Here is an 18,512-nt window from a genome sequence, read left to right on the forward strand (position 1 = left end):
CCTTTCTGAGGTGTACTCTTTACTTCTGTGCACCCAAGGGGGTGAGCTTGGTGCAGTAGAGGCTGGTTGGGTACTAGTGATTTTCAAGGTAAGACTTTTTTTTTTATTTCTCCTCCGTGGAAATCTCTAGTGCCACTGGGTGAGTGGTGGCTCTGTGTCTGCTCCTTTTGGGGCTGGCCTTTGTCTGAATCCCAGGTGCCTTCATGAACTGCGTTCTATAGAGATTGGGTTGCCCCTGATCTCTAGGCTTTCTTTCATAATCATCCCCCTCCCAACCCTTTCTCCTTTCAAACCACCCCCCTCCCATCCCCATTCCCACCAGCTGGGGAGACACCTGCACTGCTGCCTGTGGGGTAGCCAAGGCTTTGTGAGGGGGGTGATCAATCAGTTCAGGAGCTCTGGACCCAAACCCTATAAACAAACAGACACAGATGCATAAATAAAGCAGGCTCTGGGCTGGGTGGGGACTCGGCTAACTCTGGGCACCAAGTTTAAGTTCCCCCGAGAGTGGAGTGACTGAGTGTCTGTCAGGGCAGCGGATCGCTAGCTAATGCCATAATCCCGAACAGCTCAAAGTTGGAGTTCTCTTCTTATCCAAGGAAGAGCAGCTCCTGCAGTGGAGGGTGGGGTGGGGGTAGGCTTTCTGTCTTTGCTCCTAGGATGGGTATTCTCATCCTGGAATGCCTGATTCAGCTGGCATTCTCCCAGCTCCCAGCACCCAGGATCTGCTGGCCTGAATTCATCAGCGGAGGGCCAGGGGTGTGCCAGCTGTCTGCCTTGCCCTAGCTGAAGGAGGGCTTTCACAAAGAGAGCTGGTTGGGGGCAGCAGCAGTGGTGAATGTCAGGCTGAACTGGAATGGAAGAGGCACCCGTGCAGGTTTAATCAATTGCATCCAGTGAATGCAGACTGCTGATTAGGCACCTTACTGCCCTGTTCCTCACTGAGGCCTTTGAGAAGTGAGGCGATGGGTTGGGCAGGGGGATTAGTAGGCAATCCAGCAGTGTGTCCGTGTGTCCCTGGTGTGGGGTTAAATATGGGCACCAGCTTGGAGAAGACATGGCCTTTGGTGATTGTGGAAGGAGCTTTCTGGAGGAGGGTGTACCTGCAAAAGAGGCTCCTCCCCTTTTCTGCTTTTCTCCCTCCCCCCTGCCCCCACCCTCCAGGTGTGCAGCCAGAGGCAGCTGGAGCAGCGTTGGGTCCCTAGTATCAGGCAGGCATGAAGCACGCTTCCCCCAGGGTCTGGGTATCTCCCTGCACCCCTCCCCGCCTCTGCCCTCCCCCTCCTTCTTCCCTAGCTCTGTTCCTTGCTTCAGCAACACCATGATTGGCTGTCCTGTGGTGCTGCGAGGCAGTACCCCTCATTAGAAATGAAGGAACATCTCCAAGCAGATATTCTTCCTGCTTCTGTTTCCATCCTACCACCACCACCACCACCACCACCACCACCACCACCACCACCACCACCACCACCACCACCACCACCACCACCACCACCACCACCACCACCACCACCACCACCACCACCACCACCACCACCACCACCACCACCGCTGCCGCCTGGCTGGGCTTCTTGCTCCCTCCTCCTCCTCGCCCTGCCCCTACCACCACCATCCTGCCAGAGTGATCCCCAGCCCAAACAGTGCCTAAGATGGGGCTCTGTGGAGAGGGAGGGGTCCAGCCCTTGTGGTCACCCCAGCTGATGCGCTGCATAAAGCTCACAGCTCTCATTGTGTTCCCCATCCCCCCCCCCACCCGCAGCAGCTGCAAATACTCCTCAGATCTCCACAAGCAGATTCGCTGGAGCGGCCCTTTCCTTCTCCCCTTACACAGTTATCCACAATGTCCCACCCTCCATGTGCAGCCTTGTCTCGCCCCTCTCATCGGGCACCTGCCAGTTTCTTCTCGCAGGACAAAGCCGCGGAGCCGCCCCGTGGGTGGCAAAGTATGCCAGAAGCCATTGTTGGCACCTTGGACAGCGCCACTAAAACTCCCCTGGCGGCCCTGGGCCGCTGAGGCTCTGCAGTTCAGCCCTTCCGCAGTCCAGCCGAGCCTTTGGGCTGGGCTATGAAACACGTTTTTCCCCACCACGCGGTCTCCGCTCTATCTCGCTTTCTCTTCCGCTGCAAAGACTCCGCCTTTCCTCCAGGCGTTGCGAGTGCGAAGTGCGGCTGTGAGCCCTACCCCCCTCTCTCCTTGTCTGGTCAAAACGAACCAGAAGAATCAGAGGCAAGATAGCTGTCAGGGCTGTTGGTTTCAGCATTTTGTTCAGGGCCTTGGCCTTAAGTCCTGTCCCAATCAATAGTCTCTTCTATCCCAGATAGACTTTTCACAGTGAGTCCACAGCATGCAGGCTGTTGTAACAATGCTCGGAGAACATCTGGCAAGGTGCGGAGAGGGGCTGGTGTTGAAATTTTAAAATACAGTGTTTTTGCTTTTTTTCCTCCCGGCTTTGCAATATAACTGACCCGGGTATTTCTTCTGGTGGTGACAGATTGGACACATTGCACTTCTGTGAGTTTTCTGCAATTCCACAGGGTTCCTCCTTCACGTTCCTTTCTCTCTAAGCATCCACGTGAACAAAAACTCTTCTTTGCTTTCTAAGCCCCCAGTTGAACAAAAAGCTTGCTTTTTCTTCCTTTTGGGAATCAATAATGGTAGGAGTCCCGGTGGCTCTGTGGTTGGGCATTGGTCTACTAACCTCAAGTATAGCAGTTCAAAACCACCAGCTCCTGTCAAGAGTTACAGCCTTGTCAACCCATGGGGGATGTGCTGCCTTGCTCTATAGGGTCATATGGGTCAGAATCTACTTGGCGACATTCATTTTTAAAAACAATCAATAGTGGTTACCTGTAAGGCTTTATATAGCTTAGTCTGTTTGGGGTACAAGCTCAGTCTCTTCACCTATAAGTGACTACTTTGTGACTTTCTTTTTCTATTCTGCAACATGAGAATGTTCCTAAAATGTTCCTTGGAGAATTGCGGGCATGAATATACATAAAATGCCTAGAGCAATGCCTAATTACTCAGCAAACCCTCACTAGGATTCTTGAAGGAACCCCTTATGAAAATTCAGCTTCTCTGGAGGGAGGAATCTGAGTTCTTGCCTCTTGAAGTGAGCCAGCAGCTGCCGCAACGTGAGCTGGAAGCTTGTGAAAGATGCAGACCCGCTGAATCAGAATCTGCCTTTGCACAAGGTCCCCAGGTGATGGTGCGCGTGTAGGAAAAACTGGAAAATCCTCGTAAACAATTTCTGGTCTGATGAAGGGCCCGATTTTCAAAAAAACAAAACAAAACAAAAAAGACGACGGTCCAGAAAATACTTCCTGCCCGCTGAGGTATTGCCATGGTTGTCATGCTGCATGCATGAGGACGTCGATTGCTTCTTCACCCTCTGTGCCTCTCGAGATGCAAACCTCTCTCATTGGTCACAGAATGCCAGTGCAGGACTGGGAAGGGAGTAGGCACTTCTGTGCCCCTCAGTTGGTGGCCTTACAGTATGGGGTGTTCCTGGCTTTAGAATGGCCATTGAGGCACCAATTTACTTTCTACTGTAGGACCCTGTGACTTGGAGGGTGTATAACCGCCTAAAAAAAACCAAACTCACTGCCATCGAATCGATTCTGACTCACGGATGCCCGAAAGGACAGTGGAACTGCTCCTTTGGGGTTCTGAGTCTTTAAATCTTTACAGGAGCAGGAAACCTCATTTTGCTTTGGCTGACGGGCTGGTGGGTTTGAACCTTGTGGTTTGCAGCTCTGTGGATAGGTCACTCCATCACCTACACTAGTATGTTAACAAAACTCCCTAGCTGCCATGGCATCGGTTTTGATGCTGCCCTGTAGGACAGGGTAGAAGTGCCCCCTGTGGGTTTCTGGAACTGCAATTCAGGGGACATCTTATTCTTAAAGCAGGAGATGCCTGGAAGAATCCAAATGTAGCTTCCAAGCTGGTTGCAAGTCAACAGCCCATGACGACTGCTTCCCTTTCCCTTGAGGGTGACATCTGCATAGGGAGATAGTTATATTTTTATGGCTCTCGTTCCAGCCGTGGATACCGTATAACCTTTTTGAAAATGCTAATCTGATTTAAAATGCGGTAGTACATTTTATATGACTTTTCTTCTTCTTTCCTGCTTACCCAATAGACATAACACTGAGTTCTTTTCTAAGGGAATTACTGGCTCTAGAACCTGCCCACGTTCACTCTGCCACGTGCTTACCAGCTCCCCCTAGGGCCGGTTACCCTGCACCCCTGCAGGTTTCCCTCAGGACTTGTGAGCTACCACCCATGGGTTTGAATGTTCCCAGTTCAGGAGGATGAAGGGAAGAGATGGTCTGTCTGACTCAGGAACTCCGTGCCCCACTGAGAGGGGCAGGATGAGATGTTCCCCTGCCCACTTGGTCTGGGCCATCTCAGCAGGGCACACGTTTCCAATGGACCGTTGTGTAAAGCAGGGAGAACCCATGGACTTGCGGCCATTGAATTGATGCCTTCAGTTGCAGTGTACCTGAGGACGTCCTGCTGCAGAGAATTGCCTTGTCGCCTTCCCCGGGCCCCTGCTCTCCCACGGGAGTCAGAGGTTAAGCTTTATCAGGCTGAGTTTCTGCTTGTAAGCGCTCATCTCATTCTGCTGGACGTTGGCCAAGCCTACACAGACCTCTGACTCGCAGAACTCCCATTTGGGGACTTACCCTTCTCCAGCTTTCCTTGCTCCTTAATAAAGATGCAGCACCTCCCAGCACAGTAGCCCCGTCCAGATGTTGAGGTTTAATGTAACCGAAAGTGAATGGCGAGTCAGAGTGCCTTGGTCAGGACGGGGTGTGCCTGCTGGAAGAGGACAGTCTGTGACCTCCCCCGAGATCAGAGCATGCAGAGAGCTTTCTCCTCTTTGTGCACCTGGGTACCAATGCAGACGGGGGAGACAGAGCGCCTCGGAAACAGGCACCCAGGCTGCAGAGTAAAGTCCTTCACTCTCCGAGGTCCCTGGACCATCTCTGAATTGCCAGTGGGCCTTGACAGGGACTTCTGGTGGGGACTAGTTGTGATCAGGATGCAGGCTGGGGAGCTGGAGTGAAGAAGTTTGACAGCAACGAAATGACTTGAAGATGAAGACAAAAATATCTCAGATGTGATAGTTTTGTCTGTTGGTTTGCATGTCATTATTTCCCCACTTCCCCCCCCACTTGCTCTCCCTGCAGTCGACGCTGCGCCCGCTATGAATTAAGGAGGGGGAGGAAAACGACCAGAATAGGTCTCCTTGTTTCCCATTTCCCCCTTCACCTCAAAGATCCCGATTCTGGAAGTAAGTGCTTCCTCTGAAATGCTTACCTCTTTTTTTAAACTGTGGCCATACAGAAAGGGAGTTTTTTTTCCTTTTTCAGACTCTACCTGCCCAGGACAGGGTGTCATGGGAGCACAGGGTAGCTCTTATCTTAAAATGCTCAAACTCACTCTAATCGAGTAGATTTGGACACACAGCAGTCCTGTCAGACAGAGCAGAACTTCCCCTGTGAGCTTCTCAGACTGCCACTCTGTAGGGGACTAGAAAGCTCCATCTTTCTTCCTTAGAGCGGCGGATGGTTTCAAACTATCGACCTTGCACTTAGCGGCCCCACATGGAGTCCACTACACCACAGGGTCCCCCTCATCCTTCATCTCACTGCCTTGGAGTCTCTGCTGACCCAGGGGGACCCGGCAGGACAGGGTTGAACTGCCCTTGTGAATTTTGGAGACTGTCACTCTTTACGAGAGTGGAAAGTCCAGTCTCTCTCCCGAGGAGTGGCTAGAGTGACTGTCAATCACTGACCTTGCTGTTAGCTCCATAGGTAACCACTATGCCGCCAGGGTTCCGCAAATGAAATGTGAGTGGAAACTTGCTAAGCTATCCTAGCTCTGGCGAAGTCTTTCATCAGCTTCCCTGATGTCTGCGGCCCCGCCTCCCGTCCCTGGGTCCCGGCAGTGACCCGTCTTGGTCTTCCTGGGTGCATTCCTGACCATGAGGGCATGTGAAAGGGCAGGGCCATGCAACCGTCATCAGTCCCCTCTTGTTCAAAGACAACAGACAGAGACGCACCATACTCTTTTTTTCCCTTTTCGCTTGGCCCCTCTTTGCATCTTTCTATATTTCTCCCTCTCGCATTTTTAGGCTCGGCCTTTGTGAATAATTCATTGTGTGTGTGGGTTTTTCCTAAGATTTTCAGCAAAGGAAAGCTGCTGGCCATCCTGGGGGCTCTGAGCAGGTCTCCTGCAGATGGCCGGCATCAGAAATCAACTTTTTCTTCCAGCCTCTCTTCTGCATCAAGATTGTGACACGAGGAAAAGGTAGCTGGGAGCAAGCAAGCAAAAAATGAAAAATCATAAAGCCCTCTCTCTTGATAGGGTTTCTCTTAAAATGTTCCAAGTGATAATGACTGACGGATTTGTCAGTGTGGATCTGGGTGCCCCATAAGTCTGCAGTTCCCTCTCAGCGCTTGTCAAAGACCATGGTTTAACTCGTAGATATCGATGTACCCTAGTACTTGTCACCCTGGCTCCTCTTGTCATCCTGGGTCCTCACGTGGATAAACTGCTGAGCCACCGAGCTGAAATGCAGGCGCTGGTACCACTTTGTGTCAGTTCGTCAGTGTGAATGCGCATAGGAATGGGAGTGGAGAAGGCAGAGGAACAGGGAGCTCATCATGGTTGTGGAGGCACTGGGATTGTGGGTCACTGCCCTGGTCACCGCCACCACTGTGGCTTCTGGAGCAGCCCCTTTCAAAGCAGGCTGGACATGTCAGGGGCTCACAGGAATGCTTCTCTTCCCAAGTATCCTAATCTACATGAAGAGGACTCTGGCGCGGGCTTGCCCGCCATGTCCCCGTCATGTCTCCAGCATCACCCAAGGACAGAAAGTATGGCACGGAGCTTTTAGGCCTCTCCCACCCAGTGGTCTCTTGCCGGGAGAGATGTCTGTAGGGTATTTTTGCTCCCTGTGTACCCCAGTGTGTTTGCTTACTTTCTCACTCTCCGTATCTTTGGCCAAATAAACTCGGAGGATCCCCCAGACCCCCTTTCTCTGGGAACCAGGGAGCATCTGGAAGGTGTGCTGAGCGACTTTGAGAGCTATCAGTTATCTTACCCAGGACAGCCTCCCTCTTCACTGGCAGAGCAGTGGGCACTTAGCTGCTGTCAAGTTGACCAGATCATGGTGTCCTGGCATGTATCAGAGTTTAACTGGCTTTCAGTGGAGGTGACCTTTCAGAAGAAGTTTGCCAGGCCTCTCTTCTGAGGCACCTCTGGGTGGATTCCCGTCTCCTTTCTTTCAGTGAGCAGTCCAGTGCATTAACCGTTTTGTCAAGACCTATTTTTGTTTTTTAATTTGGAGCTCCAGTTTTGTAAGGATAAACGGTTCCACTCCTACCCCTCTTGAAGATTAAAAACAAACCAAAAAAGCCTGAAATAGACCCACTTATTCAAATGGTAGTTTATCACAGAGACAGATGGGAAGGGTTTGGGGATATAACCCCCAACAAGGCTCCAACCACATGCTCCTGTGGGCCATGCATGTGAGGGGCCTCAGAGCAAGACCCTGCCTGGCACCTGTGCCACGTGTTACCCCCTTTTGCCTGTGGGTGGCTGAATTGAGATCGAGAAAGCGTAGATTGCTGCTGCTTCTCTGCATCATTTGAGGATGCCTTTCCCCTCACTTGATTCCCCATTGCTGGAGAATTTGGACAACCTGTCTCAGCTGTAGGCTACAGCTTTCCAAAGGTTCATGTCATCAAAGCAGGAAAACCAATTGCTATTGATTCGATGCTGACTCGGGGCGAGCATATGTGTGTCACAGAACTATGTTCTGTATAGCCTTTGGCGGCTGATTTTTGGAAGTCAATCATCAGACCTTTCTACTGAGGCGCCCGTGGGTGGGCTCGAACCTCCAACCTTTCTGTTAGGAGCTCAGCTCATTGGCACCAACCAGGACTGCCTGATGGGGTTTTCTTGGTTTCCTTTGTATCTTTTCCTCTTACTTCTCCTCCACTCGAAGGAGTAGTGGAAAGATTGTAACCGGATGTGTGAAGCAGGTGAGAGAGGAAAGGAGGCAATGCCAAGCTCAAATCATGAACTCAGGCTTGGTGGTGGTAAGACTCTGGTCTCACTCCTGTCGCCAAGATGCAGCATGCTCGTGGGGCCCCTGACCCGAAGACCAAACCCAGCCCATTTTGCTGTTGGGTTGATTCTGATTGCTGGCAGCCCCACAGGACAGGGCAGAACTTTCCAAGGGAAGAACTTCCTTATGGGAAGAGATGCCTCATCTTCCTCCTGCAGAGTAGGGAGTGGGCTGGGACTACTGTCCTTTCGGGTAGCATCTGAGCGTTCAACCACTGTGCCACCAGGGCACCTTGTGGGCCTAAGAAGAGGCTCTGGACATGCGTGCTGGGAGAAGAGTGGGTCCTCACAAGTCTTTCCCAGCCTTCCGCTTAGCTACAGTTTTGAAGTTTTCGGAACTTTCAGTGACGCTTTCTTGATTCCTACACCATTGTCTCGTGGGGCTGGTCAGAGTCAAAAAGCATGAAATGGATTTTTAACACTCACTCCCTGACAGCCTGGCAATTTCCAGCTGTGTGCTTCTGGGACCGACTTTGCTCCTGTTGGGCCAGCGCCGTTTCCTTCGGCAGGTGCCTTTCATCAGCATCAAGGCTAACTCCTCGTTTGGTCTCTTAGTGTGGAAAGCCCATGGATGCACACCCCGCCCCATTTTGTCTAGTCCACGGATCCTCAGACCTTGGCATCACGTCCTTTCAGAATCACATGAAGGGCCGCTGAAACACTGATGGCCTGGCCGGAGCCCTGTCAGTGAGAAGTAGCGTGTGGGAATTTGCAGCTGTCTTATGGTCCCGGCAGTAGCCACCCTGCAAGGCTCCCTGAAGTGTCTATTCTGCTTGGCCCCACGAAACCCCTTCATAGATGAGCTTGAAGCCCTGCCGTGGACAATAAGCTTATTGTTTGGGTTAAAGGGGTGCACCTCCCAGAGTTCCCCATCAGAATGCTCTGGATCTGGGGAGCAAAGATGTGTTAAACCAGTAATGACATCATCCACTTAGACGTAGTTCATCTTTTTCCTCTCTAGCCTTACAGCCGCCAACAGACTCTGAGAATGGACGTAGGACATGTCCCATTCGATGCCAACACCTATTGCATTGTTGGTACATGGTGATCCTTCAGTCATTGTTGAACGATTTAATTCATTCATCAGTTACTATTGGGCTAACAGCACACGTCCGTGAAGTGCCTATTAGGGGCCTAGTGGAGACTGACCAGGCCCTGCAGGACCCCATATGGCTTTGGTTGCCAGGGGCTGGCTGCAGGACGGAGAGGGGAGTAAGGTTGCCAAGGACAAGCGTTACCTGTATCACACTCCAGCTGCATCATGCTCTTGGCGAAGCAGCGATGGCCCCAGCACGGTTCCACACTGTGAAAGAAAGTTGGGGGTATTTGCTGTTATCTGGCCTTTTTTAATACAGAGCTCTCTGTTAATTGGCACCCAGGGATCTACAGTGTAATGACAATTGAGGTCTGTAACGACGGCCCCTAAGCACCACAGAAAGCGCTGGTGTTTTCTGCACACTGACAGTGAGGCACGCATTACATTACGTGTAACATCCTTTGAATAGCGCGTGCACTTTATTCTGAGATTTCACAAATTATAATCCCTATTGATTAAATAGGGTAGCATTTTATCAACCTCCCCCCCATTTACTAACCAATATCCTCTTCTCCAGCTACAGTGGATCCCAGGAATTATTCTGGAAACCAATCTTTTAAGGTCTCGTAGTACTGTAGCACCTGGGGGCGAATCAGGTGCAACGGTCACATCATCAGGTGGTGGTTAGAACAAAGTTATTATTTTTTTTATGGCTTGATAGCTCAGCAGGCGTCAAGATTAACTGGGCAAGTTCCCCAGCTGGTAAGCTGGCATTACATCTAACGGCATGCTTGTGTCTCTAGGCTAAGACGCCATTCCATAGGCATCTCAGCAGGAGGGGGTCAGGTGACACCCTCTCCACTTTGACTCTGTTAGCCAGTGTGTGTGCTTGGGGCTTGTTTCCATGCTCCTTTACACGCCCCTTGTCCTCCTTCTGGATCCGCGTATCATGGGATATTGAAATCCAAAATGGCTCAGTCACAGGGTGACGATCTTTCATTGCCTAAGTTCTCTGTGTGTTCTGTACACAGAACTAAATGTCGAAGACTGACTCTTGCCCAGTCCAGAGGCTGGTGGGTACCAGAGTCCAGTGCCGGTGTATCTAACTTGTATATCAGGAACACAAATTTGATTCCTGACAATTTCACATAGAATTCTATAGTCCATCCCAGGGGCCCCTGGATCACCGTGCCAACATGCCTACTATGTGAGAAGCCAGGGGCCCTGGTTGCGTGGTGGTTAGTGTTGGGCTGCTAACCGCAAGGTCAGGTCAAAACCACCAGAGCTGCTGTACGGGAGAAAGATGGGGCTTTCTATGCCCACAAAGAATTACAATCTCGGAAACCCATAGGGGCGGTACCAGTCTGTCCTATAGAATTGCTTGATGGCTGGGAGTTTGGTTTTCAGGTTTACAATGTTAGCAAGTCCTCCCTCTCCTGGGGGTTGGGGCGCTAGGCTGATTCTGAACAGAGCATTGCATGCCTCGTGCTGAAGTGTGACAGGAAGTCCGTTCGAAGGAGCTACAGAGAGAAGACTTTGGGCTAGTGCATCAGCCACACTGCTGTGGCAGAGAGGAAACAAACACTCAGCCCACGAGTGAGCTCTGTCTGCATTGCCTTGAGTGACGGTTGAGATTGAGCACTTCCAGCAATGGTGTCCTGTGACTGGCAAAGCCAGGAATGCAGGATGTTTCCTTCCCTCGTGTTTTTCCTGTTTCTGTTCTGCAAACGCACACAGAACAGACCTCCAGGATGCCTCGTTTTATTGCACCTCCGGATGCTGCATTCTTGGTGGTGGTTGACCAATGGGAAGTTGACAACCCTGCCTGGATCTAGTCTGCCAGCATCACGTGTCCACAGCAGGTGTTCACGCCGTCGTCTCTCGGTCACTTTCTGGTCATTCTCACGATATTTCCAGCTTCTTCAAAGACATGCTTCCCTCTACCCCCCACTACTGCCACGGAGCTGATTCCGATTCATGGTGACACGACAGAACAGGTAGAACTGCCCCTGCGACTTTCTGGGACTATCTCTTTACGGGAGTAGAAAGCCGCCTCTTAGTCCTATGTACCATCTGGGGGGGTTCCAACTGCTGAGCTTGCTCTTAGCACTGCACCCCACTATGCCAGCAGGGCTCCTGAATAGACTGTGGGGTTGTGTAACCCTAGCTTTATCTGCACTAGGAAACCAAACAGCTCCTGTGACTCACTAACTGCAGTGGTCTGGGACTGAACCCACACTGTCTCCAAGGGTGCGAGTACTTCCTGCACTTCAAAAGGCCCGGTGACATAGAAAAGTGTTGTTGGATAGAATGCTCTGTGACTGGCTGTTTGTTGCCCTTGATCTCTTTAGTACGATAATTCCTGGCCAAATGGGGCTCTTGGGCACTTGATCAATGGCTTTCGTGTCTGGCAACTGGGCTTATCATTTAATTTCACTGTACTTTGCACATGTGTAGGACAACGCAGGTAAAGAGAGCAGATAACGAGTCAGAACACCCAAGTTCCTGCTTGGATTCTGTTACTGACCACAGTTGTATCTGGGGTAGGGATTCCTATGCCTGATGGACCTCCCACCAGAAAGCCCTGGTGGCATAGTGGTTATGCATTAGGCTGCTAAGTGCAAGGTCAGCAGTATACACCCACCCACCCACTCCCATAAAGAGTTACAGTCTAGGGACACTACGGGGCCAGTTCTCCCCTGCCTTCCTGGGTCGCGATGAGTTGGGATGGACTTGCTGGCAGTGAGTTTGGTGTGGAGTTCTCCACTTGTTCCTCAGGGAACCCTCTGGTTCTCAGCTTCCTGCCATTGCACGTACTCTCCCTGGGCCTGGGATGCCTCTTCTCTCTCCCTGAATCCTGGAGGTAAGGTTGTTAGCGGTCCTTTCTACCCTGAAGCCTCCCTGGGTTTCCCTCTCCAAGCGCAACCATTCCGTCCTCTGTCTTTCACTGTGGTCCCGCGTACTCTCTACCAGACACCCCTCCGTGGACTGTGCTCCACGCACCTCCTTGCACTTCGCAGAGACCGGGCACTGTCCAGATGGAAGGTTTGTGGCCACCTGCATCAAGCAAGCCTCTTGTTGCCATGTTTCTAACATCATGTGCTCACCTCCGAGCTCTGTGGCAAATCTTGGTCATTCTCACGACGCTCCCAACCTTTTCATGATGCCATCGCATTACGGCATGACGGGAGCATGACTTTTGTTGGTGACTGGCTTCATTGTGGCAGTCACTGTTCCTCTGGTCTGGAACAAAACCGGCAACATCGCCGAGTCAGGCCTGCACTTTGTTCTACTGCTTACCACGTACCACAAGGCCTTGGTACTGGCTTACCGTTCCTGCAAGTGGGGGGACCTCTCGCTAGTAATCTCTGAATTGCCAGATCCAGTACAGATCAACACTGACATTGAACACATTTGTTTAAATGAAAATAATTGTATTATTATGAGAGAGAGGGAGAGAGGGAGAATGTGTGTGTGTGGAAATAATAGCCTTCTATTTCTGACTAGAATTGAGGTTGAGGTTGTAGTCAGCTAAAAATCCTGAATCTTTTAAACATGAGTTGATGACAAAGTTAGTTTTCTTTCACTGTGTTCTCACTCAGTTTAATTTTCTGAATCTAAATTCAGGACTCTATTTCAAGTACTTTTTAAACCCTGCCTTTCGGTTCTGCAGTCCATCCAGTAGAGACCCTATCCAAGTGGAGACACTCAAGCTCTCTCCCTACGAAACTCAGGCTCTCTGCCCACAGCCCAACCGGCCATCTGACAGGCAGTTCTACCCACCTTTGAACCTGAGGAGACGGAGCGGGAAGAAGGGTAAGCCGCTGACCCAAGGTCGCCGCAGCAGAGCCCTGGACGCAGGTGATGCAGCTCTGAAGTTGTCCTGGCTTCTCTTAGGGCAGTGGTTCTCAACCTTCCTAATGCCGTGACCCTTTAACACAGCGCCTCACCTGGTGGTGACCTCCAACCATAAAGTTATTTTCATTGCTCTCATCACTGTAATGTTGCTACTGTTAGGAATCGGGCGACCCCTGTGAAAGGGTCGTAAAACCCCCAAAGGGGTCTGGACCCACAGGTTGAGAACTGCTGCCTTAGGGACCCACTGTCTCTGTTGTTCAGTGAGTGAGCTCTCTGCTCTGAGCGCTGCCTCATCTGTAGATCTGATCAATAACCCAGGCTTTAGACTTTCACTCCCGCGATTGATCATGCTGTCCTTGCTATCAGGGAGTGTCCCCCCTGCTTCTCTTCAGAGCAGGAGTGAATGTCCATCGACTGTTGGACATCTTCAACCCCTCGGGACTCTGCTTTAGCCGGGGGACTTTTCTCAGTCCTGTGAGCGTATTGGACACGGTATCCTTGCCACGTGCGTTACTGAAACCAATCTCAGGATGGTTTCCCATTTCTTTTTGGCTAGGAGCATCTTGCTTTCTCCAAAGTCCACCCTCGGTATTTCCGGAGACCCATGTCGGCAACACTTTCTGTCTTTACAAGGCGAGCCAAAGTCTAGGATATTAAGGGTTAAAGGGTATTAAATGTCATTCAGCCCCAGGCCAATGTGAGGGGAATTTTGCTTAGAGAGGGAAGGGTCCCCAGCCTGGGCTTGGTGGCTGGAGATTGTGGGTAGAGACATGGCCTCCGGATTCTAATCTAATACTTTCTGCCTCTGCCTCTTTCTAGCTGTCTGTTATCCCCGGGCAAGCTACTCATAGTCCTGGAGCTTAAAATGGAAATAGTAACCTGACCCATGTCGCTGTTTCCAGTGCCTTTGGAAAGTTCTGACTCACGGTGACCTCGCGGTGACAGTAGAGCTTCCCCACTTGGCTCTCTGGTTGCAGTCTTTATGGGAGTGCATTGTCAGGGCTTTCTCCCACAGCCACGGAGCTCCCGTGACCCCAGCAGCCTTTTGTTTTGCAGCCAAGTGCTTAACTGCTGCACCACCGTAATTTTTCTGTAGGGACAACCTTGCAGAATTGTGAAGGTCAATGGGGAACATTATTGGGCATGGAATCTTAGGTGTTCTTCTCTGGTTAATTGTAAATGAATCAACATTGCGTTGTCCTTCTAGGAATACCAAGTTCCCCTGCCTCTTTCCAGGTTTCCAGATCATGCTCAGGTGACTTTGTGCGGCTGATCTGGTGGCCTTCCTGAGTCATGCAGTCCTCACGCAGGAGAATGAGATCACGCTTCACACCTGGCTTACTGTTGGCAAGGCTGTTGCAGGGAATGTGTATGCCAGGCCTTGGTACCAGTGTTGTGTTGATCGAGGGACTCATGACTTGGCATTTCCTGAGTCTGTGCTAGGTGTTTGCCATGAATCACGGCACTTGGTCCTCCAGGTAGTCCCACCGAGATGGATACCTGTGGGGAAGTGGGTCCGAAAACCTCCATGCTCGCTGCCGTGGCGTCAGTGCTGATTCAGCGACCCCATGGGTTTACGAAACTAGCTGTTGCTGGGAGTGGAAAGCCCAGTCTTTCTCCCCCAGAGCTGCTGGTGGTATCAGGATTGTTGGCTTATAGTTTTAGAAATAAAATGTTGACATACCTACATCGAAACCTGTCTTTCTTGGTATGTTTCAAATGTTCCGTTTCCAAACTTAAGCTATCCTTAAGGATGCATGCAGATGTACAACCCAGAAAAGATGCACACGGGAACAATTCCCACCGCAAGCTCCTCTCAGCAACTCCGAGAGGGCAGCTCCAAGGCAAGTATTCTAAACCATGGATGACCTCCCGCAAACTCACTAGGTTTGGCTTTGTTTGTATGGAAATGACTGCCAAATACTTCATTTTGGTGTGGTTGATGGCCTATTCGAAGGCATTGCCATCCTTCAAAAGAAGTCTTGGAGGAATTGAAAGAATTCTTCCAGAGGCTCAGCTTGGCTTTTGGGCAGATTTTCTCCCCCTGGTTCCAGCCTCCTGGCTGACTATTCCCCTGTTGTTTGGGGATGTAGGGGCTCTACCTTGGTTCCAAGGAGCCCTGGTGGCATGGTGGTGAAAGTGCTCAGCTCCAACCAACTGGTTTGAACCCCAGCTGCTCCTGGGAGGAAAGATGTGGCTGCAGTCTGCTTCCATATTTCCCCCCTTGGAACCCTACGGGCGAGCTCCTCTGTCCCAGAGCATCGCTGTGAACCTGAGGCACAAAGGCAGCGTGATGGCAGTGGAGCTCGCTTTCTTCGTTCTTTTGATTTGTCTCTGTGCTGAAGGGGCGCTGGTGCCCAGAGGTGAAAGTGCTGGGTTGCTAGAGGAAAGGTCCTTTAGTGTCTCTGAGTGGGCATGAACTCGGTGGCCTTGGGTTTGAGTTTGGTGGACCTTGGTGCTAGCAGAGGAGAATCCGAATTGGACTTGGTGAGCAGCAGCGGGAGAAGCTTTCTAAAGAGAGGGATGCTGGTGTGGGGTGGGTGCTTCATGGTTGGAGCCCTTGGAAATTTGCCTAATGAGCCTAGTTGAAGGTCACCTCACCCTGGGAGACTTGAGGACCTCTCATCTCGGGGACCTGGTTGCTGGTGTGGACGTGAATGGAAAGTGCGGATGTGTCACTTGGCTTAAGAAGACTGGATGGGAGACTTAAAATTAGGGAGTGGACCAAAAAAGTAAAGGGAGCTGCCTGTCCTTGCTGCTAGCTGTGGGTTTTATTTGCATGGGAATGCGTGTTTGTGAAATCACTGAGCCATATGGATGCCCAGGGATGCATGTGTTCTACTGGTCTGGGATGCGAAGAGCAGTTGAAGGGTGTGGGCTTGTCTGCGGAGTGGGCGGGTGGGTGGATGTGGTAACATGAGGAGGGGGCGAGTCTCCTGGGCATTTTGGCACATGAGTTGCTTCCTTCTGATACGGTATTTATTTTTGAAATCTCCACCAACTTTCTTAGCAGTTAAGGGAGATAAGGGCTCTCTCTCTCTCTCTCCCCCCCCTCTCCCTCCCCCCCTTTCTCTCTGTCTCTCTCTCTCTCTCTCTCTCTCTCTCTCTCTCTCTCTCTCTGTCTCTCTCCTGTTTTTCTGGTGATGACTCGGGCCAGCTCTGAATGCTGTCAAAAGAGCGAACTCAGGACCAGAGTCTCGGAATTAAGAGCTGTCTGACACACGGGGGCTGCTTCCAAACAAGCCCTGCAGCATCACAGAGTTTACCCTCTCTCTGCCTCCCCGCTCCCTTTACTTTTTGCCACTTTTCTAATCCCGGAAATTTGCTAGTGTTCTATGAGGACCATCATCAGGCACTCCTCCGGATGCCTCGCTGGGAGCGGATGGAGGGAACTGACATTTAATAAATAACTGCTTTTTGACAGGGAAGCCACGGTGTGGCTTTAGAGACGAACTTTGAACTTCGTTTACTCCAGCTCTGTGTGAAGTGGGGTATTGCTGTTCTTATTCTACAGCTGATTGACCAGGGGCATAGGCTGATACGCTCTGATGGGTTCGGTTGACTATTGGCTTTTTATTGTACCGTGTGGCCGTGTGGCCGCAGCTACTCCTCCTGAACAGAGCAACTTTTCAAAGAGATGTTCACTTGCCGCTATCTACGGTGCCCGCTGGGTATGAGCCTGAACCCAAGAGGGCGTGGAGGATCACCTTCTGGGAGAAGAACAGAGATAGTTTATGTATATCACATGGTCATCAGGAAGTGAACCTCAGAGCAGTCTTGCCCTGTGTCCTTGGGGTGTGAGCTTGGGGCTCTGGCTGTTAGCCTTCTGGTATCCAAAGTTCCAGGATCACATTGCCCCCTGATCCTGCAGCAGACTTTGGATTAGAAATCCATGCTCACATATAAAGCCCATTGTGTTTCCACCCCAGACCCTGAAGATGCGCACTCTCACCCCTCTCTTTTATGGAGGTGCCCATGACGGGCTGTTCAGGGTGGGGGAGGCTGCATGAACGGCATTTTCTTTCACTTTCATCTTTTTAAATGTTTCTGCCTTTGCAGCTTTTTAAACAAATGGAGTGAAAGGGCAGGGTAGTGGGAGCAAAGCGTCATCACCTGCTCGATTAGAAAACACTCAAGTTGGCTTATGGGACAGCAGCTGTCCTTAAAGCAGCCCACTGCACAGACCACCACGTGAGGCAACCTTGAGTCAGCTGGACCTCGGGGGAGTTTCGAGCAGGTCCGGTGTCTTTGTGAATGTAGAAAGATTTCCAAGTGTTCTGCCGTACGCTGACCCTGTCATCGTCCTTCTAGCTCCCTTCCTGTGACTTCCTGGTCCTTTTAGTAGTTAACAGATACGTGTTTTTGATACTTCTCTTGGGCTGGCACACAGGACACGGGGGTCTGGATCAGGATTACTAAGAAGGGCCTTAATTAAGAAAGACTAGGGATGGCCAAGAGAAGGACACTGGAGAAGTGGAGCCAGTCTGCAGGGAGCCGGTGAGTCCGTAGGAAACAGTGATTTTTAGAAAGATGATGCTTGCTTTCCCCAAAATGTTGCTGATGAGGATCCTAGTGAGCTGCTGGAGAACCTAATGATGCTCTCGCATCGTGTTCAGTAGGCAACAGCCTGCTTCTACCCAGCCTACAACCAAGACTGGGGGACTTCTTTCTACCCAGCTTAACACCAACTGGAGTAAGACTGGCCTCCCTGCACAATGATTGCAGGGGTCTTTGGTGGCCCCAAGGAAATAAATAGGAACCATCCAGATCCTGCTGCAAGAGATGTGCCCTTTGGGAATAATCGAGCAATGCTGCATGGAGGAAGAAAGGTCAAACGACGACCCCTTTGTTTTGGAACTCTCAATTCTAGCCAAGAAACCAGAGGACTTCATTGTACTGTTCTGGTAGCTCCTAGCTGCTCCAGACGTTTCTGAGTTTTTCAGGGTATGGGGCAGAGCATTCAGAGAGCGTTCTGACCGTGGCTCTCTGTCAGCCTATCCCTCCTCTGGCCTCAGTATCCACACCTGTAAAATGAACACACCGAATCCATTAGTAGAACTCTAAGGCACCTCTCAAGGAATCCAGGTGGCCCAAACCGTTACATGCTCCCTGCTAACAGAAAGGTTGCTGGTTTGAGCCCACTAAGTGATTCTGTGGGAGAAAGACCTGGTGATGTGCTCCCATAAAGAACTACGCTTGGGACCATTCTACTCTGTCACCTTGGGTCACTGAGTGGGACCACATATCATTGTGCCTCTGAGATTCTAATTCCCTCTGCTGCTCTGTCACCTGATTGAGACCCTTAGCTTTTAAGGCCCCGTGCATCTAACAGGGGGATGTTTCAAAATGCAGGTATCCACCCTGCACTCTAGACAAATTCAAGCAGACCTGGTGTCATTAATGTTTGAGAACTGCTTCCCCTGAGATAATGGAGTGGTTGATGCTCACAGTTTAGTGCAAACCCGTTGGCCA

At 51.0% G+C, this 18,512-nt stretch overlaps 1 protein-coding gene across 3 annotated transcripts in view; it reads left to right on the forward strand.

Moving 5' to 3' along the window:
* The window catches only part of CACNA1E (calcium voltage-gated channel subunit alpha1 E), a 367,363-nt gene that overhangs the window by 383 nt on the left and 348,468 nt on the right, over nt 1-18,512 (forward strand). The gene's annotated exons all lie outside the window — the stretch shown is intronic.

This window comes from Tenrec ecaudatus, chromosome 1 (genome assembly GCF_050624435.1).
Source record: "Tenrec ecaudatus isolate mTenEca1 chromosome 1, mTenEca1.hap1, whole genome shotgun sequence".
NCBI classification, from domain to species: domain Eukaryota; kingdom Metazoa; phylum Chordata; class Mammalia; order Afrosoricida; family Tenrecidae; genus Tenrec; species Tenrec ecaudatus.